Raw genomic sequence first — 22,508 nt, 5'->3', positions numbered from 1 at the left:
TCTACTACTTAGGTCTAGAACAGAATATCTCCAGAAAATTTGGTACAGATATTCATGTGGCCTGAGGATGAATTCTGACAAGGCACCACCAGCAGGTCAGAGTTATCATTTATCTGGTGAAATACATATCTCTACCTTAGAGCCAGAAAAAAATGACATCAGCACAATGTCTGGCAGACTCAGTTAAAACACTGCGTACAAAAAACGTAAGAAAAATGTACTAGGGTCTACTTTTTCCCTGTTCCCTTTGTAATAACGACATCTTTCACACCCTTTGAACTCTGTACTCCCATCCAGCCTCTGTATCATAACCACTTGCAACATAGTCAAACCTAAAACCTGAGTCTGTTTTAATCTGTTTCCCCACCACAGTCACTACCTTCAGTGAATAATGCATCAAACAAGTGGATGACAAATGTGCTCATGGGGATTTTACTAATCCACACACAGCGTGACACATGGTGCAGTCCACATGTAATATGGCTCACAGCATAGTAATGGCACTTAGTGTGACACTTGCTTAAGAGGGTTTCTAACCAAGAAAGGTCCTGCAAAACAGACTGAGTCATCATCATTTTCGAGGTTGAATGTTCAAAGCTTGTGTGTAATGAGGCAGAGACTGAATCTCAAGTCCAGGTTTTGGGTTGAATCCATGATATTACAGTAATGGTATGCAAAAGGCTCTGAATACTCATATGAGCATGTGTATTTACACACAGACTGACATTTTGTATTTCTTTCAACACTAATGCCATCTAGGTTTGGAGTAAGCATAGCATGTATATGGGGGATTTAGATGAAAAGTGATTTATGTCAAACCCAATTAATTTTGTTTCAGTCGTGTTACTTCTGCCACACACTGTCTGTTGTGCAGCTGGAAAAATGGTCAGAAGAGGTAATGAACAGTATGCGCTGATGAAAGGGAGGGGGAGAACTTAACCCACATAGCAAAACTGTACCAGACACCCTCATCCAGCACACTCGAATGATGGCCCAGATTTGGGCCACTTCTGGTTAATTCGGTTCACTCTTGGCTGGTATGTGGCCAGGAGCAGACCACCCGAGTGCGATCATTCCACGTGGTATGTGGGCCAGACAACATATCTGCTGTGGGCCTGATCTGGCCCGCAACAATTTTGCTATTTGGGAAGCCGTGTTCTTCCCTCTGTAAATGTCACCGAAAAAGAAATCCGCACAGTCACACACAAGAGTGCTGGCATGCACTAGCCCGCACATTTGCATACAAAACAAAATACGTGTGTGTTTTCAGGCCACATTCAGAAATGTCTCTGATGTCAAGAGCTTGCTAATTATTTATCATAGTTATGATGATAATATTTGTGGTTTGGTGAGCACTTATCCACTTACGGTATAACAAGATTACTCATGATGGTTCTACCTACATGTATACTAATTAGCCAGAGCAATTATCTGTGTCAGCAAAAACAAAACCCACTTGTTAAAAACTAAATGAGTTTGACCCCCATCTTCTTCCATTTTGTTTCCCCCTGGGCCAGGATCCTGACCTCAGATTACTCATCTGTTCCTAGAACATGAGCCTTTTTTTCATTTAAGCAGTCTCTTGCTTTTCAGCACGACAAGCTGCTTAATCTGTGTAATCACAAACAAACAAAGAGGTGAAATATCAGTCTGCTCTATTTTGCTACTTTTCCCCCTTTCTAACCCTCAGCTCTCCTGGATAATTTCAATATCCATTACATCAAGCTGTTAAGACTTGCCCAAAATCAAGTTGTAAAAATCAAATGTTCAAAATAATGTTGATGCTCTCAGATGGACTGGAAGGCAAGTGAATAAAGCCTCTAATCCTCAACATTACGAGTTAATTTCTGTCTGACATCGTTCCAAACTAACACCGGCTCTGTCTGATCCTGAACATCAGCCACAATAAGCAAAATGTGGCTAGAATTGGCCTAACAAATCAGATAACATTTACATCATCTGCTTTGTGTTGTAACATCAGTCATACCAGAGGGACAGTCACTAAATCAACACAACTTTTTTCACCATTCTTACTTGATACTTTTGTAGCATTTTTGACCAATTATCTTTTTGTTTCTGGCCCTCTCTTGCTGTCTGTCTACAATGACTCTACATTTGTTTTTATTTTTACCACTTTCCCTACTTGGATTTAAATAAACAACCCTGCCTGTCTGCCTGCTCTTGCTTTGAACTGTACGCTTGCCTGCCGCTTTGCCTGCAAGCGGTTCATTATATAATGCCCGATTCTTCCTACGGGGCGACATTTGGATATTGTTAGGATCCTATGCTAGGGGGTTGGCATGTTAGTGTTAGGATTTGGTATCACTAAACTTTCTGTGTGATGGTGCCCCCTAGCATACAGAACTAACCAAACGTCTGGCCCTTGTGAAGAATTTGTGTCATTGTTTTTTTGGAGGACAGGCGTTGGTTCAGACGTGGGAAGAAAAGAACTGATACTGGTGTTCGAGGTCTCTTTGAAAAATAGGACAACAGGCATGAGGCCTAGAAAGATAAACTAGCTTTGAATTCAGCTGTCTACAGGGAGATAAGGAGGAACTGAAATGGTGTAATATAGGCTGCAGTATGCACACAGTAGAGCACGTCTATCTACTGTTAATAGAACAAAAGAGAGGGCTTACAAAAGACTCACCAGTAGCCATTTTAGTCCACCAGAACACATTTATCCCATTTCATCCTGAATTAGCACCAGCTGCACTCTGTTATTTTTCAGATGTTCCAAACCAGAACTGAATAAGCATATAACAATGTGTCACACAGTTTGAATGTCTTAATTAAGTATCATCCATGTCACAAATTAGACAGTGCTGAGGACTGAATGACAGTGAAACTTAACTCTTTTGTCTTTTTAGGGGATTTGGGTATACAGATGAATGCTGTGCATTATATTAAATATTTAAGCCATACATCCACCCATGCATTTATATCAATGTATTTACCAAGGGAGATCACACATCTCTGCTTTTTAATACTAACCCACACACAAACCGACACATGCGCCTGCACACACATTAACTTTCTGCGGCAAGGTCAATGAAAGACAGAAAGAAAAAAAGACTGCTGAGGCCCTCTCCTTGCTCCAGATGAGCCTGTACAAATCATGAGGGAATCATTGGTCTAATTAAATTCAACACATGCAGGTTAAGTCTGCTAGAAGGGGGCTAAAGACACAAGGAGGAGAGGAGAGGAGTACAAAAATTAATTTGAAAGGAGTGAGTAAGTAACTGTAGTCATTTTATATCTTGCCTAGGTGCTCATTAAATAAAGACAGCACACTCTGCAAAACAGCCTTAAGATTAATGGTATCATTTTGCTTTGGTATCATTGTATCAGAACAGTATTTTTCATTCCACGTGTCATCACACAGTTGTCATATTATCAGCCCATGTTGTATCACAGATTGTTAATATGAAAATGTGTCTACCTTTTTTATCTACCATTTTACGTTAAATTACATCCCAGATGGAAAAATCTCTACTACTGAATAGCAAACAAGTAAAACATTTTTTTAGAAATGGGCAATTTTGGACTGCCGTTCTATAGCATGTGTTAAGATGGGCACAGTACCACAGGTTTGTTTTTATGGCAGTGCACATATGGCTATGAAGTGTCGCATGTTATCAAAGTATAAGCTGGTGATGACATGGTACAAGCTGATATCATCACTTTTACTGGATTTACCACCTTACTATTGCTCTAGGCAATACTCAAATGCAAACAATGACGCTTAAACCCATGTCAAAACACATCATATATTATTAAAGTGTAGCACATCCAATTAACAACTACATGTAGGATTTGAACATTTATGACTCTGGTGTCCCCAGTGGTAGTATCAAAAGAGAAACTGCCAGAAAACAGGCTGTTAATGCTCAACTCCAACAACCCCTTTATCTCAATAACAACTGTATTTTATGTGCATTTCAATGTTAACAGATGAAAAATTACTATTAAAGTGACAATGGTATGTGATGCTCTTTGAAGATTAATTTGAAATTAATTTCATGATGAAATTGAGAATCTAACTAGCACTATGCCATTTACGCCTGCTCATCAAACATGCCCAATAAGGTTAACCACCCATGTCCTGATTTCCCATCACACTGATGTGAACAGAAAGGAGAAAATGTTTTAAACCAACTTGTACAAAAAAGTGAATGTATTTACCCTCATACACTGAATAGTAGAAATGTGATAAGGAGCAACTCAAACATGTAACGACTCTAAAAACCTCTTCAACCATTCGCCAGGTAACACACAAAAAATATATTTCTATAGAACTATCAGTCACTGTCTCTGTGTCACACATGCACAAACACACTCCATGCTGTCAGATTCAGACATAACAGGTGACTGTGACTCAAAGTCACCTGGATAAATTTAACGAGAAAAACAGAGATGCTTATTATTGTATATTATGGTTAACAATGTGACATTAAACTCAAAGCAAGTGAGTATCAGTCAATTCCATGCCAACAGTTGCTCACATCCTGCCTTTCAACCCAGCTGATTTTATCTGAGTAACATTTTCTGAGGTAGTCCCAAAATATTTTATCTCACCAGAAAAAAAGGAAACCCTTTTTGACAGGTTATTTTAAAAATTTCTGAGCATTGAAACTAAAAAAAATATTACATAACTTGGTGTTCGTAAGCTGCACATACAGTAACATAAATATAACATTGGTCCAGCTGTCTCTTGAGGGAGTGCAAGCAATCCATTTTTTAATTTAATACGTACATTTTTACATGAAATTACACATACTTTCAACATTCAAGACTAGGAGGAAATAATAAAGAATGCAAAATGCAAAAAAAACAAACATCTGAAGGTCTATATTAGTAAGCACATTACATTATACCTGAGTCATTTTTAATTACAAAGCCCAACATCTTTCATTTTCCTCAAAGGACTTTGAAATCTGTACAGCACACAACCAGCCATTATCTTTAGTCAATCAGGTCTGTAAGAAAGAATCGCGGTCCACCTCATTGCATTTGAACATTAGGTTGAATTAGGAGTAAGAATTGAATTCAAACAGCATGACAGCCTTCTCCCTCTCAGATGCTAACTTTACACCCCCCTCCTCCCCTCCACACCTCTTCTTTTCTTTCCTCTCCTCTGTTTTCTACCAATTCCTCCCACTAGTAGACAAGCTAACAAAATCAAAACGAGCTATTTATAATGATACCAAGCATCATCTATCATTCTCATCCTGTCATTTGTTATTACCAACAAGACAAGAAGAAATAAATTAATACCTACTGTATCTGTCCTTGGCTCATGTCTTCTATCTAAAGATTTTTGGTGGAAAACTGACTGTCAAGTCTGCCTTAGCACGATGTTTGTCGCTATGCTACACAGAGGTGATGATGACACAGCAAATTTTAATGCACTGCGACGCCAACAGATTCTCTCCTGACAATATGAGATATGACAGAGGAGAGCAAGGTATGGATTTTCTCTGTAGGCTGTTGGTTTTCATGTTCACATCTTTTTTTCTTGTAATGATTGTTTAAAATATCATGACGCATTTCAGGAGCATTGAATACTAGAGACGTATATTTTCGTGTGTGTTTCGTGTTTCGTAGTGTGCTTTTGCATGGAAAAAGGGACCTTGGTATTTTAAAACTGCAAGAGGTCAGCTGGTTAAAGTTCACTATACAGTACTAATAGTTATACAGTTGAACTGATGGGAAATGTAAACTACACGTGGTGGCTGTATAACCCATCCTGAGGTTATAAAGAGTACTGGAATATATCACTATCCTATAATACCATAAATGTGTGGTTTACATATGTAACATTGAGTTAAGAGCATGACGTTTTAGAGGATACTGGGAAAGCTGGTATTTAATTGTTTTCATCTCTTTTTTGCTGCTAATTTTCATCATTCCTCTGTGTGCACTTTAGTGCGTATGATGTCTTATTACATGTACAGTATATTTTGTGTGCTTTACAATGGGACATAAAGAAACAGAATTAGAGAAAGAATAAGGGACAGAAAGAGGACTGACACACTGCTTCTGAGCTGTCTGGCTGTCTTGGTGCAGTGGAGCTGATGCTTGAGGTCACACAGTCATCCCAGCCCCAACAGAGGCACAATCAATTTCCTATGACAGCCTGTCTAACAGTGTGGCTGACTGACTAAATGTATGACTGAACGACTGAATTGCTGACTGAAGGAATGCATGAATGGCTGAACAACTTGGTGGCTAGGTAGATGGCTGACCGGTTGTTTGAGTGACTGCCTACGACTACTCTCTGAATGGATTTCCCCTTTTTTTGCAGGGGGGGTGCACACACTGACTAACTGTCTACTGGACTGACTGAAGTCAGCCAACCAGACAACAAGCCAGTGACCCCGTCAGTCACTTGATGTAATGATCAGTCAGCTGATCGGACATGCAGGAAAACAGTCAACTAACCACCCAGGGAAATTAACGATTCATCGTCCGCTGACTGTAATCAGCCAGATAACCAACCAACCAGAAAAGCAGACAGCAGACTGATCAAGGAGGAGAGGTGATAATGTTCCCCATTAATCCAGTCACCATGCCAAGTAGTCAGTTAGCTAATGCGGTGAAGACAGCTAGCCGGCAAACACACATGATCAGTTACGGCAGCGAAGCCTGCTGCTATGACAGAACCAGTCAGTAAGTGTGACAGAGAAGAGCGACCGCAGACTTCATGCTGCCAACAGATGGCCCGCCTGAGTGAGGAGGTGTGACATAGAACATCTTCATCTAGAGAAATTACAAGACATGGGGATTCGATTACTCCCAAAAATCTGTTTTAAATAGAGCATGGACCTACACAACATGCATGATATATATGTGCATGCAGATATACTATTCGGATGTGCAACAATATATCATCTATATGCAGATAGATTCACAGAGATCAAACAGACCTCCCAATATAAATCTATTCTGCAGGAGAATTATTTCTACCACGGATTTCCCTTTTCTCTCCTCTGCCTCTGTGACAGATCACCTGCTTCTCAACTACCTTGCCTGCTGATAGAAGGTTACAATATCATCCATGTTCTGTATCCATAAAACACAGACACACACGGACCAACATGTACAGATTCATATTCTCACATCACAGCCTCCCGGCATGCAATTAATTTACGCCAACAGAATGAAAAAAACGACTAACAGAACCAGTAAACACATATAAGCTGTTCATTCATTCACACCTTACACAAGAGCAATGTATACTTACATGGCAGCAAGGTTATCACCACCATCACCGTGACGTGAAAATCCTCCCACCTAAAAACGATAATGCAACGGCACATGCAGCAGTGAACTAACCACCACGGCTGTGTGCAGTATGTGTGTGTGTATGTGTGTGTGAGTGAGTGTAGGTGTGCGTGTGTGTGTGGAGACTCGCTAAGCTGCACACTCACTGCTACTGCCTCAGCTGGGGCTGTCTCAATGCACAGCCTGTACCATGTCGGCAGGCAGCAGGGGTGGGCGTGTGTGTGTGTTCCTGTGTGTGTGTATGATCAGTGCTGCATAGCAGAGAGGCTGCTCTTCTTTTGACAAATGCTGTCCCTTGGCTGGATAGAGAGACCGAGATAGAAAGATCGGAGGATAAACTGATGGATGGACTGATGAGGATGGTGAGGGATGAGAGGCTGGCAGAATGAAAGAAAGGAAGGAAGGGACCAGACAGATATTCTCTCCATCTCTCTTTCTCTATGGCTCTCTCTTACTCCCTCTGTGTGACATTTTGCCCTCAGAGCAGAGCAGGAGGTCTGCACATGCACGCAACCTCATTTCAGAAATGAGTGGAGAAGGAAGAGAGGTGGAGAAAAAAGAGGGAGGTAGAGAGATAACATAGATGATGTAGAGGAGGGGGAGATGAGGAGAGGCACTGGAGCAAAAAGGTAAAAGGACTAAGAGAAGGAGGAATAGAAAGGAGAAAACTGGGGAGGCAGCAAAGGCAGAAACAAGAATGAAAGATGTTAAGGTAAAAAAGTAGCAACTGCACAAGGGAAAACAGAGATGGAGGAGAGGAAAGAGGAGGAGGGGAGGGTAACTTTCAAGGACATAGACCGTTGTCAGGCTCAGTCTTGTCTTCCGCAGATCGGGATACCCACACGACACACGCAAACTTGCATTTAAGCTCACCCCAGTGGACATGATGGCTGCAGGACATACTGCTTTGGTGTGCTCCTGCATGTGTGTGCAAGTGTCTATGTGTGTGTCTCACTCACGCACAAATGCACCTGTTCTGCCCCAGCCAGTCATCTGGCTGGCCAGCAAGCCAGCCACGGCAGAGGAGGATAACAGCTTTGTGTCATGTTGCCGTCACGTCACTACTCCACATTTCATCCTGTCACAGCTTGCAGGGAGAAGAGGGGAGAGGAGGGGAGAAAGAGCCTTACTGTGTCAAACTCTTACCACCCTCTCCCCCTCTCTCTTATTTGTCTTCTGTTTTTTTCTCTCTCTCTTTCATTTGTCAGTGTCTATTTGTTCCGGGTCTTTCTCCCACTCTGTAACACTCTCTCTCCCTCCTGTTGTGTCACAGGTGTATTATGTAAATATCATATTTTGGACAGCACCAGCATCACTAGCAGCACCCCCCACTTGAGGTTATTCCCACTTGGATGAATACATGTTAAACAAAGCTGAGCAGTGCACATCCAGGCTCGGCGGGGACAGCTAATACAACACACAGCATGTGCTGACATACCTACAGTATTGTAGAGGTCTCAGTTTTCTCATGCTGTACAGTAAATGTACCTCTGCAAAAATGTTCTACTATAAAGGGAGTTCATCCCTGATTATCTGACAAGTTTTGAGTCACAAAATGGAGCATTCAGCAAAATGTTTTCAAATAAGAGAAAAAAAGGGGGCTACTGTGCGGCTGTTCGGATAAAAGACTGGATTCTGTCATGGTTAATATCAAGCTGTCAGGTTTGCTTGCTTAGCAAGCCTCAACTACTGCAAACATCCCATTGTGTCTGGCATTAATCTGAGACACAATGTCTTGCACTGGACTTTAGCTGTAGAGGGTCACATTAAAGCAGCTAGGGATTTCCATATTGAAGTACTCATATTAAATTATCAAATTAAATTATTAACGAGTACTCAAGTACTCTTAAAAAATGAACATAAGAATAGGGTCCGAAATGAACAGCCAAGTGAAAGTGTGGGTAAGGGTTAAGGTTAGCATCACATCTTAAACACCACTGTAAGCATTAATAGCTACGTTGTTGGCACTTGCAGATCAACCCTCAATTTCAGTGTGCTTTTCTCCTACATCTGCTCCACTCTCGTAGATTTTGTTCATCGCGATGGTAGCTTGTACTTCTGCGCAACAAACGCCATTACCCTTTTCTACAAAGACTTAACTAGAGCATTTCTAAAGGCACCATTTTCACGATGAGCTGGCTAATCTTCTCTGTCCTGGTGGCATCACAAAAACATGTCCTTATGCTGCTAGCAAATGAGGTGATGGGATTTCCTGTTAACTGTTTCTGCTGTTTTCTCCTTAAGGTTAATGATTGAACAAGTTGTTCTATCATAAGCAAGTTTAACGTTACATAGCTAGCACTGCACACTCAGTTTGTTTGGCCCAGGGTTCAATTCCGACCTATGGCCCTTTGCTGTATGTCGTCCCATTTACTGTGACTCTCAGCTATGTGATAAAATAAACAATGAAGAGGCCAAAAAAATAAATTTGGGGGGCACTGTGCACCTTTCTGATCCAATCTGATCAGATAAAAACAATCAATTAAATTGGGTTATCTGGACAAAAAAATAGATTTTTTATCAAATCAAACACCTTGACTCCAGCATCACCAGGAGAAAGTTGCCACAGCAGCTGCAGCAATGCAGGGGATGGCAGACTGAATAGAGAAGAACTTAACAGAAAAAAAGTGCAGGTGTTTGGCAGGCCAGAAATAAGCCTTTTTTGTTATTGTTGTGAGAAAATAACTTCGTACCAACTTTGCACAATTTAGTTCTTAAGTGTCGATTGTGTTTAGTGAGGAAACCTATTGTGGGGGGGAACACTTGTTACGACCATTTACCTTGGACAGGGTAGGGAAAAGGGGAGAGAGTTTCTGAAGGAGGGGGAGAGAGAGAAAGAGAAAGCGAGAGAGAGAGAGAGAGAGAGAGAGAGAGCAGTGATGGGGATCAGAAACAGGCCCTGAATATCAATGCAGCACGTCTGAGAGAATTCAGGGCTGCAGTGCACCAAAACCTGGGAGAAAGAGCACAAGAGGACAATAGCATCACAGGCAGCCAGAGCTGGAGATACCAGTCCTGCACAGTCAAGACCACCCGTACAAAGACACCATGCTACTCCACCCACATGAATCATACTACCACCATGATATTCCCCTCACCTGGATTTTCAATTTGACTTTCGAATGTAAAATTGTGATTGTTAGTTTGGGTTTTAATAAAAAGATAGAAGATAGATGGGATAGTTTGTGACCTCAGATGTTTGGAGATATACCGTTGTATAGCATGCTGCTAAAGAGGACAATACCACATCTCGTTTTAGTGGATAAAACTCGAGCCATTTGACTTTTTTCTTTAATATCAAAGTCAGCTTCTCCCCACCCAAATCCTGCAGGTAGACCAATTTCAAATAGATGCTGCAGGCACGCCTTTGCACTCAAGAAAACACACACATACACACACCCACATGTATCTACTCTAAGAGAAATTGATGCCATCCATCTTAATTAAATGACAGTCATTCAAGAAGCCTATTAGACACATTAGTATAAGGCTACTCATCCTCTTTGTCCTTCTCTCTATAAATGGCCTCTTCCCTTCTTCACATAAAAGCTCCATTTCCTTCCAGAAGGGATCTGTTAACCCATAAAGTCCCATGTTTACCTCGGGTCAATCAGACAACTCATATCCTGGTCACTTGCCACCAGCCAATAACCATTAGCTTTATTAATTGCGGAAGCTTTAGACCTTCTCCTGAGTGCTGTAGTAAAATATAGCCATGGATGGTGTCTGTGTGCAGCCACGCACACAAGTAGTTAATGAGATGAGTCCCAAAGGTCTCTAACCTTTCTCTATGAGAGGTCACCAGTACACACACTCTATCTTATCTAATACATTAGTCACACACTGCATGTCTGGACTTCCTTGTAGCAATAATCTTAGACAGTTATGAAACATGAAAGCCCAGTGCCAAGTGGGGGTGGAAATTATAGAGTAACTTACAATGCAATACTGTCACGATACGTTGCCCACTTAAACAATAACATCACGATGTCATCACGACATCACTTGCGCCACCACGTGGAGTCATGAAATAGTGACTCTGGTAAGTCAAATTGGCAGGCAATTAGACCACTGGTATGTTTAAAGAAAAATATCAATATTGGGAGCCTGTGTATCGATAACGTAGTGCAAGAGGAAGTAAAATGATACATTGCTGTATCAATATGTTGTCCCCTTGAGTCGATATACAACTGTGTGTTAAAAGTTAAAAGAATAAAAAATATTCAAATGCGCACTAGCATCCTGGTATGATTAGCTTTTCGAGTATCCTGAAAATTTTCTCGGCATAGAAACATCTTGTCTGTTTCTTCAGTGGTACAGAACAGAACTGGCTAGTTTGAATACAAAAGCATCTGTAAGTTGGAGGGATATTTTGGAAACAGGAGGCAATTAATGTGAATGTTATTGCAACCATAAAAAGTCATGTATTGTGTAATAGAAAAGCTGCTAATCTTGATTGTACAATACACTGATATGACTGAACTGACTGAACACAATAAAGCTGTTGGCACTACCAACAGATCAGGATGCAAACTACATACTCTGAATGTGATTTATTGCATGTCAACCATATAAATCTCGAATGCAATCATATTTTTTGCTCCCCCTTTCTGACCTGCATGATGACATTAGTTGATTTGTGCTCCACAATCATTCATTTGCCCCTGTGCCTTTTGGTGAGCATTGTATACTGCACAGAGAATAAATAAACTATTAAAACAAAGGGGGGAGAGTAAAATAATAAACCATTTATGTTTATGGTTCATCAAAGCCTATATTTAAACTACAATACAGAGATTTTGTTATGGTGATGCACAATCATACTCTACATTACGACCACCAATCTACATACAAGGCCATCAACTAATGATAGTTTTCCAAGGTGACATCTTCAAAAGGTTTTTTGTATGTGAACCACAGTCCAAAACCCAGAGATATTCAGTTTACAATCATGGAGGAGAAATAAATGCAACATATCTCCATGTCTGAGAGGAAAAAATAAATTAAAGAGCCAATTCTGTCGATCAGTTTAAGATCTGCTCTAGATTATGATGCAGTTTTAGCATAAAATATACAAAATTTGTCAGTGAATATTGATAGCACATCCCACTCAGAAATGTATGCAAGAGTCCTGTGTCTACTCACTGCTTTGAAACAGAGAAGACAAACAAAAGAAGCTGGGTGTTTGATATGTGGGCAAGCATACTGTGACTCATACAATCAACCAGCATGACAGGCATTACGCTACTGTGAGGGCCTCATCATACCATCCCATTTTCCTCTCTTATACCTCTCTACACTGCTGTGTCCCTTTTCTCTTTTCTCAGTCCTTGTTCCAAGAGTGATGGAGAGCTTCATCTAACTCCCCAAGGACAACCATAAGCCATAAGACTAATGGAAAAACACACGCAAGCCTGATGGCCGCACAAGAACTCAGACACCTTCATCCACGTACACACACAGAGCTAGCAGACAGGGAGACATCGTCCGACAGTTGGGGTGAACTCAGTCAAATTCTCTTTAGCTAAGCTTCCTGCATACCAAACCTAGAGGCAAGGGTAGGTAGAGGAGAAGGGGACATTACACAATGACAGATAGTGCAGGCAGTACATAAAACAGCAGCGTACACTCACTCTGCCTTTTTGAATTGACGCTGTCATTTATAAAGGAGTTCTGTCAGAGAGAAAAAGTTGGAATTTGTCTGCTCAGATGTGCCAGCAATCTATGGTTTCTGCAGCGTAGCACAGCATCCCTGGTCTGAGTCCTACAGTATATGAGGCTGTTGTCATGCGATTGCGATCCCTTTTTCCCCTATGTGTGTAGTTTTTCTTTATTATTAATTCAATTCAATAAACATGTCTTAAAAAGCAGCAAAATCCCCTGTAATACGATTATGATTAATTAAGATATGTCAAAATTTTTGTTTTCTCAACACACAATTGGTTTTGACAAAAATTCAGTAATTAAAGAGCAGTACGAAGACACAGCAGTCTTTTTTTTGTTTTTACATTTTTACATTAATATGGAAAGAAGCAGGTTTTCAAGTTTTTAACTGCAAGTGTTCAATGTGTGTCCTTACAAACAGATGGCATGCACAGTACCTTGATGACATGACAAGAAAATATGCTTATGATCCGAGAAGACAAGATGACTGTTGGCAACTCGCCTGGCAATCTGACAGGTATCAACTTTCAAATTCATCTGATACACTATTTACACTATGCGATATTCCAATTATATAAGCGCGAGAAAACTAAAAGACCAGTTATATACATATGTACTGTAGCTTCTGATCCTACTAACACTGCATAAATCTATATATTTAAGCTCTGATGGCAAATCATTAAAAACACTAAATACATGACTACTTAATGTGATTTATTAGATTCTAAATTGCTTTACAGATTAAATTATGTCCTATTTCTTGCATGTCCACTGTCAATATAAGATAAAGTAAATTGAATTCAACTAAAATGTTCCACATTTCTGCCTCGGCAATTTTAGCACATCAGTGACAGGCAGAACTCAAACATCACCAGGCTAATGTAGCTATATAAATGCAATAATTAACTAGCCCTTACTTCACTGGATTCAGTAAGGGCACTTTATTTTATCTCGTCAGTATGTCCCTTGTTAAATCTGAACAAAATGTTCACAGGCTTAAAGGCAGTGCAGAAACCGTGCAGAGAGGTTGGCAGCTCAGCAGTTGTGCTGGTGCTGAAATATTAATGAATTACAACATGGTCCATTCTTAACACCTAACAACAAGTGCAAACGCAGAGGTTTTAGAAGGTTGTAAAAGTCTGGTGAGGAGTAATTGTATGTGTGGGAGGAGGACTAATGCTCACTTTTGAGACATCCATGTCAAACGGAGCTTTTAGTTTTCCTTCGCCCATGTCGGTAATGGACTTCACACAAAGAACACAGTTAAATTGCACATGGAGGCTGGGATTAGATAAACTAGCTCTCTACTTACACCTGGCATTAAAATTAATTTTAAAAAAGTGTGGAGAAAAAAAGAAGTGGATTGGCAAAAAACACAACTTGTAAACCTTTCCTAGTTTTTGGATTGGTCACAAGCCATTGCTGAAGTAGAAAAATAATAAGAGCTGTAAAGATTACTCGATTAATCAGTTGGTCAAATTACTATTTTTGTAATTTTTCAAAGCAAAAATGTGACTCACCTGCACCAGCTTCTTAAATGAAAGAATTTGCTGCTTTTCTTTGTCATACATTATAGTAATTAAGAGTGAGAGCTGCTGGGATTAGGATTGTCGGACAGAGATTTTGTAGACCAAATGATTGATCTTTAAAATAATCATCGGAATGATTGATAATGAAAATTATCATTAATTACAGTGCCAAACTATACTCATTAAAACTAAGAGCTCTTACTACTCTAGTCACGAGGAGACAAAAAAAGGAAGGTTTTGTTTTTATTTCTTATTCCACCGTGTACAGTAGGTTTAAATTGAATTCTAATTTCAACCACCCAATCTTTGCAGGGGAAACCCATCAACCTTGCTGATGGGGGTCTTTGTTCCTGATTGGCTGACCCCTGGGAGCAGAGCTAATTCTTAAAAAAATATATATACACACACACATTGTTGTACTGATAATCTAACAAAGCTGACTGCCTCTGAAATCTGCTCAGGCGGTTGGAGATTCATTGAGGTACAGACGAGAAAAGCTGGGTGTCCAAAGCCATTAATCTACCCTGGCTTCCTCGTTTTTTCTCCCCCCCACCCCACCCTTTTACATTTATCTCCTCTCCCTCTCGACACATACACTCCCTCCTAAATAGCCATATATTCAATTCTTATTCCCCCTATTTCCAGGGGAAATTAATGCCTGGTTGAGGTGAGGTGTGAGGATTAAGCTGTGGCAGAGGATTAATCAGTCTTGCATGTCTGTAAGCTGGACAATTCCAGATAGTTTATAAAAAGACTGGAACACGCATATGAATAGATAGAGCCAATTGTGGGTGAATATAGTTCATTCTCAGCTGAACACAATAGTCTTTCCAGCAAGACTGTACGTGTATTTTTTTTTTTATAGCGTACTTTTGTATATTATTTTCATTATAAGGAGTAATTTTCTTGTTCCTTCCGTCCTTGTACTTGTGAATTAATGTTAAAACAGGTTGTCAGTTAAGGATATGGACTATTTGCTAAGTAAAGGTGATTATGACTTAAGGGCTCTTAAGAGTAAAAGCAATCATTTCACTTAAAGGCATCAGGTTTAAGGTGTGATCCCACTATATTATATAACACAGTTCTGTTCTCCCGAGGTTATCTATGACAGGTTTTCTGAGCCAGTAGCCATATATTTAATCCGAAGACACTATATTATTAGTCAATATTGCATCAAAAGGGCTGTCAGTTTAGCTAGAGACAAGAAAGGAAGGAAGTTACTTTGCAAATATGAGGCAAAGTACATTTTCAAAGTGCATTGGGAAGATAAACCCAATGCTTACACAAGGGGACTGACCAGAATTAAAGCAAACATTAGTCTATTGTCAAGAATTTGAAAATGCCCACAAGCTTTCTATTCATTGGTTTTTCTTTCACCCCAAAGTCATTTACCTCAAACCAGAGTTTAATCCTTCTACCTACAATGTATCACTAATCACTAAATATTTACCATCTCCTATGTCAGATGCATATAGCCAAAAGTACTCTGGCTTCCCTCTCTGGTTGAGGAGCGAAAACACTACTCCTCAAGAGGTCAGTGAACTCTTGGAGGCAATATAGTCTTAGTACAGTCTGTAGTTCAGTACCTCAGTGAGCTGATGATGATCAGTGCATTGAGCGACAGTTCTCACAGCAATTGAGGTTGGTCCAGACAACTGCTACTACTAGTAAATACTCCTAACTACTAGATGGATTGCAGTGAAATTGACATTGTGCCCAGAAGATGAATCCTTCTGAGTTTGGCCATTGAATACCTTTTCATTTAGTGCCACCAGCAGGTCAAGGATTCCACTTATCCAGATAAATATCTCGACATCTACTAGATGGTTCTGCATATTCATGGTCTGAGATTGACATCAGGGGTTTGAGTGTGTCATGATGAATTGTTTTGACTTGTGTGTTGTGCTCCCTTGACTTGTCATCAAGTATCTGAGTCTGATCAAAATTTTCATTGGACCAATACTTCGGTTTGAGAAAATACCTGGACAACTGATGACATTCCTACTAGCCTCAGCATCTAGTGCAGATAATCAAATGTTAGAATGTAAACTACTAGGGTGAACATTGTAAACATCATATACGCTACACATCAGCAGGTTAGCATTGTCATTCTGAGCATGATAGCGTGTTGATCTCACCAAAAGACTGCTGTGCCAATCTCCAGCTTCACAGTTTGCTAGCATGGCTGGCTGTAAACTGTTGGTTTAGATGTAATTAAAGTCACAAAAATACTTTTAACTTATAATAAGTTTAGTCATTTATAAATAGAAAGATCAGTTCAACTCAGTTCGGCTTAGCCAGAACCAAGTCTTTACAAGGACAATTAGATCTTCACTTGGATGTTAAACCACAAGCTTCACCAACTAACAATAACTTCTTGGGTTGAGACTACTGCCAAAACAACCACTTGTTAGACAGTGTCAACTACTGAGATACAATTTGGCTTGACTCTGTCAACCAGGCCAATGGCAGACAAACTAAGTGTAAACACATGCTTTATTTATGAGGTGATGTGTCTTGAATATGATGCTGAATGCATTTTAGTCTGATGCATTTGCTAAACAGACACCAGAGTGGTTTGGGTTTGTTTAAATAGGGATCAGCATTTTCTAACTCATCTCTAGAGTGTCCCAGTGCTACACACAGTTGACAGCGAGGAGGTTTTAAAGAGTATGTTGAGTACAGACAGAGTACAACACTTTGGAAATGCCTCAACCTCACTGTCCAATACAATTAACAGGAGAACTCACTGTGCTCACTATCGAGTAAACACAAATGCACTTTCACACTTCAAACTCCATCTAAAATTAGTTGCTTTAAAGTGAGGGGAACTTTTCAAGGACCATGTTTTGTTTTTTTAAACAGTCGATTAATCAGAGCCAAGTTGTTACACTGAACAATTGCCAGCTCTATCCACTGCAGGACAGGACAGCAGAGACAGAGGAAGAGGAAGAGGTGGAGGGAAATAAGAGAAGAGAAGGAAAGAGTGCTGACAGAGGAACAACGCTCTCCTTTATGGAACGTCTTCAACCTTGAAACGGAAAGAAGCTGGAGACAGATTATCTGAGTGGATGGAGAAGACAAGTCCAACACATCCAAGCCCCTCTACATGCCTATAAAAGTGTCTTTTGCTTGCATTCTGACTCTGTGCCTAGAATATATCTACCCACCTTCCAAATGGGTAAGCATGTATTACAGTGGTGAAATAAGCATAAGGCTAGGTTTAGTTTATTTATACTGCACCAAGGCAATTCAAGGTGCTTCAGAGGGACATAGAAATATATTGAAAATAAGACATCAGAACATTTTTTAAATTGCATTTAAAAGCAAAAATTGCAAATAAATAGTTAAAGATTAAATGAAATCGCATTTAAAAGGCAACAAGAATGGTAGTGAGTAGAACGCAACAGTCCGCTTTTGTACTCACTCATACAGCAGACAGCCACCTAAATACACCTGATGGATCTTTTTACATCAAGATCCATGCATTATTCCCTGTGAAATAAAATATCCAGTGAGATATGTAACACAAATTGTGGCAAATGTTAAACTCTGCCTCCAAACACTGCATTTGGATTAGATCAGAAGTATCCAATATACTGAGCATGACATATAGACAATTAAACAAGCATTGCAGTGCTCTCTTAAGCCAATCAGTGTAATTTAGAGAATGCCAGAAATGAATAATGGCATGCATTACTCCCCAGAGGTGTCTTTAAATTTGATTACCGGCATGCCAGCTTTGTGTGTGACAGATTGATGAGCAGACGAGTCAATCTATAGTACCGCCCTCTATTTCAATGTGGGGTCAACTAGATTCTACTGCAGTATCATTAATGTGGTGTGCCTTGGTTTTGTATTTCGCAGTGGAATAATGGTTGAAAACCTTAAGTAAAACTGTACACAACATGTCAAGCTTTGAAACATGACTCATATATACCTCAGATGTCAAAACTGTACAATACATCACTGAAATTTACTGGCACTCCTATACATTATCCAAATGAGTGTGAAACTATGCCAGTGCAGGTTATGGCCATGCCACATTACCTAAAGTAAGAAACTATCAGTAATGCTCACAGTTATAATACTGGGTGTCCTCATCTGCAAGCTACAAGAGAATGACATGTGCAGTTTTGAGAAAAATCAAATATACCCCTGTACACGTTTTCTCTAAATATGCTCATTTCACATCATATATATATTCATAAACAGTGTTTTATTTGAAATCAAATGACTCATGATTTTTAATTACACTCTGATGTAGGTAGCAGAGTAAAGAGGAGACAGCACTATTTAGGCTGCCGTGCCGCATCCAGCCACTGACAAGAAAGAGATGCCGATATTAGCCACGCGTCCATCTTACTGTCAAGTGAATTTGAAGCAAACTTTTGAAATGCAGCAAAAATAGGAAAAAAGGAAAATGTAAATCCAGCATGTTTCCATGCACTAGTTTGGAGGGAATAAACTAGGCTACACAAAGCATAGTTTGTCAGCAGTTGGCAGTATAGTTTCCATTCTGCATGGCTGCAATAAACAGATTAGAAGTTGTGAAAATGAAACATAATCAGTTGTTGAATTATTGACAATCTTCAATATGCTTCAAAGAAGAAGAAACAAAACTGATTGCTACTACCAACCATGTTTTCGTGCTCCAGCGCCATCAGCGGAAACAGCTTCTTCATTCTTCATAAAAATGATGTAAACGCTGCTTATGTGGCAACGTCCCTGGCCCAGCACTCTGAATTGTTCAGGACATTTGAATTCAAATTAAGCATCTCAGTAAAGTAGCCTGATGTTACAAAACCAACACAAACATCTGGTGCGAGGACCAACTACAATAATGTAGTGAAACACTAAGTAATACTAAAGTACTAGGTAAGTGAGAGTGAGAATACTGGTTTGGCAGAAAGCAGCTGTTTGGAAAAGATAGAATGAGATGAAAAAAGTATAAACAAAAACTTTTGTCTTAGTTTTTGGTAGAAATAAATTCTTCTGTCTCAGATATTGTGATCCAATGCTTGAGTCCTCCACACCTCAGTGATGGGAAAACAAACTGTCAAGATTAGAAAAACGGGCGTTTTCTCATCCTGACAGTCTGAACTTGATCGAGAGATATGCCTAGATTTTGATTGTGAATAGAAGAAAAAAGAAAAAAATACAAAACAGCGAGGAAGGAATTATTACACAAGAAACAGCAACAGTTATTCACAGTGACTTAGAGAGATAAATGTTGCAGCTATGACCCAGAGTCGCATAAACAGCTACCAATGTCAGAAAGCTGTTGAGCAACACAAATACGTTTATAGAAAAATAGAGTCAGGGAAAGAGATGGATATATACTCTAAAATGAGAGTAAGTAGGGTTTTTTCATGTCTGTAAAAGACTGGCGAGAAAGAGCTTTCATGCTTTCTTTTGTTGTTATCACACTTTGTGATTGCTGGGAACACCCATTTTGAGAATCCCCAATGGCGGTGATGGAAATAAGCCTCCAGTGACAAGTCATTTTTAATGTAACTACTCTAGATACGCAAAGGTTTTCTTTTCACACCCTGCCAAAGGCCCCAAGCACTATCATGCTAATGAAACACAGGGCAGCATGTCAGAAGCCCTGCAATGTCATTTAGCATATCATCAATTACAGCTGGTCGGTCTCACTAATAAATATTGAAAAGATGAGAATAACAGGAGAATAAACAGGAGGAAAAAGGCAGATAATCTCAAGAAACGGGCTTGTTTAACTGGATTCTGCTCTGACCTCTGGCACCATTCAAAGCACACACAGACTGTACACACACATACACACACACACTCCTTACACACAGGTCCTGCTGGGTACGCACTACACAGGATCATTAATACCACTTCTCACTGCAACCACTTCTGCACAATACAGAAGTGTATTACATACAGGGCATGTACACAGTTTAAAGTTATGATATCTGACTGAATTATTTGCACTACACTGTGGGCATGATAATGACAATACAAAAAACTTGCCTACAAACTGAAGATTATTGGAAATTATTGAATTATTATTAAAGATGATTTAATAATTATAGAAAACTGTGTCTGCAGGTTTCTTTTAAAAAGATTCATAATCTGTGAAAGTAATTTGCAAGTTGCTGTATCAGCTTGTCTAACTCGTCTGGAAACATGCAGTTCTGTAGTCTAGCCCATTCTTTTATGCAATTTAATTTGTTTTTGTTTTTTATATTACCATTACTGCTGCTGCAATAACCTTTAGCTGATACCTTTCTGCTCTTTTAAAGTTTGCATGTGTGTGTCTCTCTTTTTTATGTGACTTGTGTTAATATTTAAACTATGTTCCCCTGAGCAATCATGATATGTAAGAACACAGTGCATGGTACAATGCTTAGAGATCCAATTTGTAAGAAAAGTCTCGTTCCAAAATTCATCAAAAACTGACGGTTTGGAATGGCAGCCGACCCGACCAATCCTAAAGTGTCAGTGTTTGATCAGCTTTTCTTATAGGAAAGGGCCTTTAAATAAGATAAAGTTGGAGTATGATGAAAATGTTTACTTATACACTAAGATGTACACAAATTGAAACAAAACATATCAAACCTTTCCACCCATTGCTGCAGTCAAGAGTGTTCTGTGTATATTCAGCTGCCACAATTTTGTTTGTCTTGTGTGATATCTAGGCAATGCATATTAATGACCATTTTCAGCTGTCAAGGGATTTGATTTTCAAAGTTAATCTTAAACTAGATCTTCTAATGTATAACTATTTATTTCTAGAGATAATAGCAGTTAGAGCTTAGATAGTTTCTTAAATAACAATCCATATGTGTTATGTAATATTTTAAACTTGGACATGGGAATGTTGGGGTATGCACAGTATGTATCACTCTCTTTCCATTTCTACTGTTCTTGTGCTTGACACATTCCACTGGTGAAAGATTTCCTGCCCTCAAAAAGTTCTTGTTGCTATGCAACTGATCTGCCTGGCACTGAGTAATTTTGCTAGCTCACATAGGCTACACAGAGTGCAACCCTACACACACACACACACACACACACACACACACACACACACACACACACACACACACTCACGCTCACACACACACACACACACACACACACACACACACACACACACAAGCAGCTCTTAGCCTACATCCTGTGCTTGTTAAAAAAGATTAAGCTAACACGAACAAAACATCTTTAATCTGTATTGTTTTTGACTAAATAAGCCTTTTGCATTACAGCTATTTTCTTTCTCTCCTGCTAAATGCTTTAACATTTAGACAGGGTAGAACAAATACAAACAAGGACGTGTTGCAACAAATAAAACATACATAACACAAAGTGATTGCTGGCATTAACACAAGATTAGACCTGGCATGATTAAACTACATTTAATTTGGATAATTGCTTAAAAAATGATCATGTAAGAAATGTTTGCTTTTAACGGTAGTTTCATTTCAGGCATTTTGAGAGGTATATCATATAACATGAGAAAGAAGCACATAATTTAAAACAATAATAATAACTATGATTATGCTAATCCACCTTACACTGCAACAATGAAGTTTAAAGAAGTTTCTCAATGTAAAACACATTTCTAACTAAGACCATGCAAATCATTGTTCCTTGTGGTCACTCAGTTATGACACAGTCGTGGTCACAGCAGAGACACACACACAGAGCTGACAGGAAGAATAAAAGGATGAAAACAGAGACAGAGGGACAGAGGTAATGGCAGGGACAAAGAGAGAGAGGAAGACAGAGGCTAATCTTGAACGACACCTTCAAGGAAGTAATCAGACAAGAGCCCCAATCCTTTTAAGTAATAAAATTTATCACTCTGTCATTAGCCATTTCTATTCAAATGTAAGTCCTCAGGATGAGACTTGAATACTTACTCCTGGCTAAAGACTCTAGCTCAAGACGACGCCCCTGATATACCGTCTTAATACAATCTATGTTCCTGCTTCAGTGCCAGTTTCCAAAAAAAAGGTCCTTGTAATATCCTTTGGCATCTACATTCTGCCATTT

At 39.5% G+C, this 22,508-nt stretch overlaps 1 protein-coding gene across 12 annotated transcripts in view; it reads right to left on the bottom strand.

Moving 5' to 3' along the window:
- Positions 1–22,508, bottom strand: part of atp2b2 (ATPase plasma membrane Ca2+ transporting 2) — a 132,407-nt gene that overhangs the window by 81,102 nt on the left and 28,797 nt on the right. For 2 of the 12 annotated variants that reach the window (XM_084349201.1, XM_084349203.1), the window contains exon 1: positions 7,247–7,455. The exons of the other annotated variants lie outside the window; for them this stretch is intronic. The gene's annotated coding sequence lies outside the window, so the exon portion shown is untranslated. Of the gene's footprint in view, positions 1–7,246; positions 7,456–22,508 lie in introns of those variants that run through there. 12 annotated transcript variants of the gene reach the window in all.

This window comes from Pagrus pagrus (assembly GCF_965226575.1).
Source record: "Pagrus pagrus genome assembly, chromosome: 3".
Classification (NCBI taxonomy): Eukaryota; Metazoa; Chordata; class Actinopteri; order Spariformes; family Sparidae; genus Pagrus; species Pagrus pagrus.
Note: the sequence above shows the minus strand (reverse complement) of the source record. Positions and strands in the feature narration are given on the sequence as shown.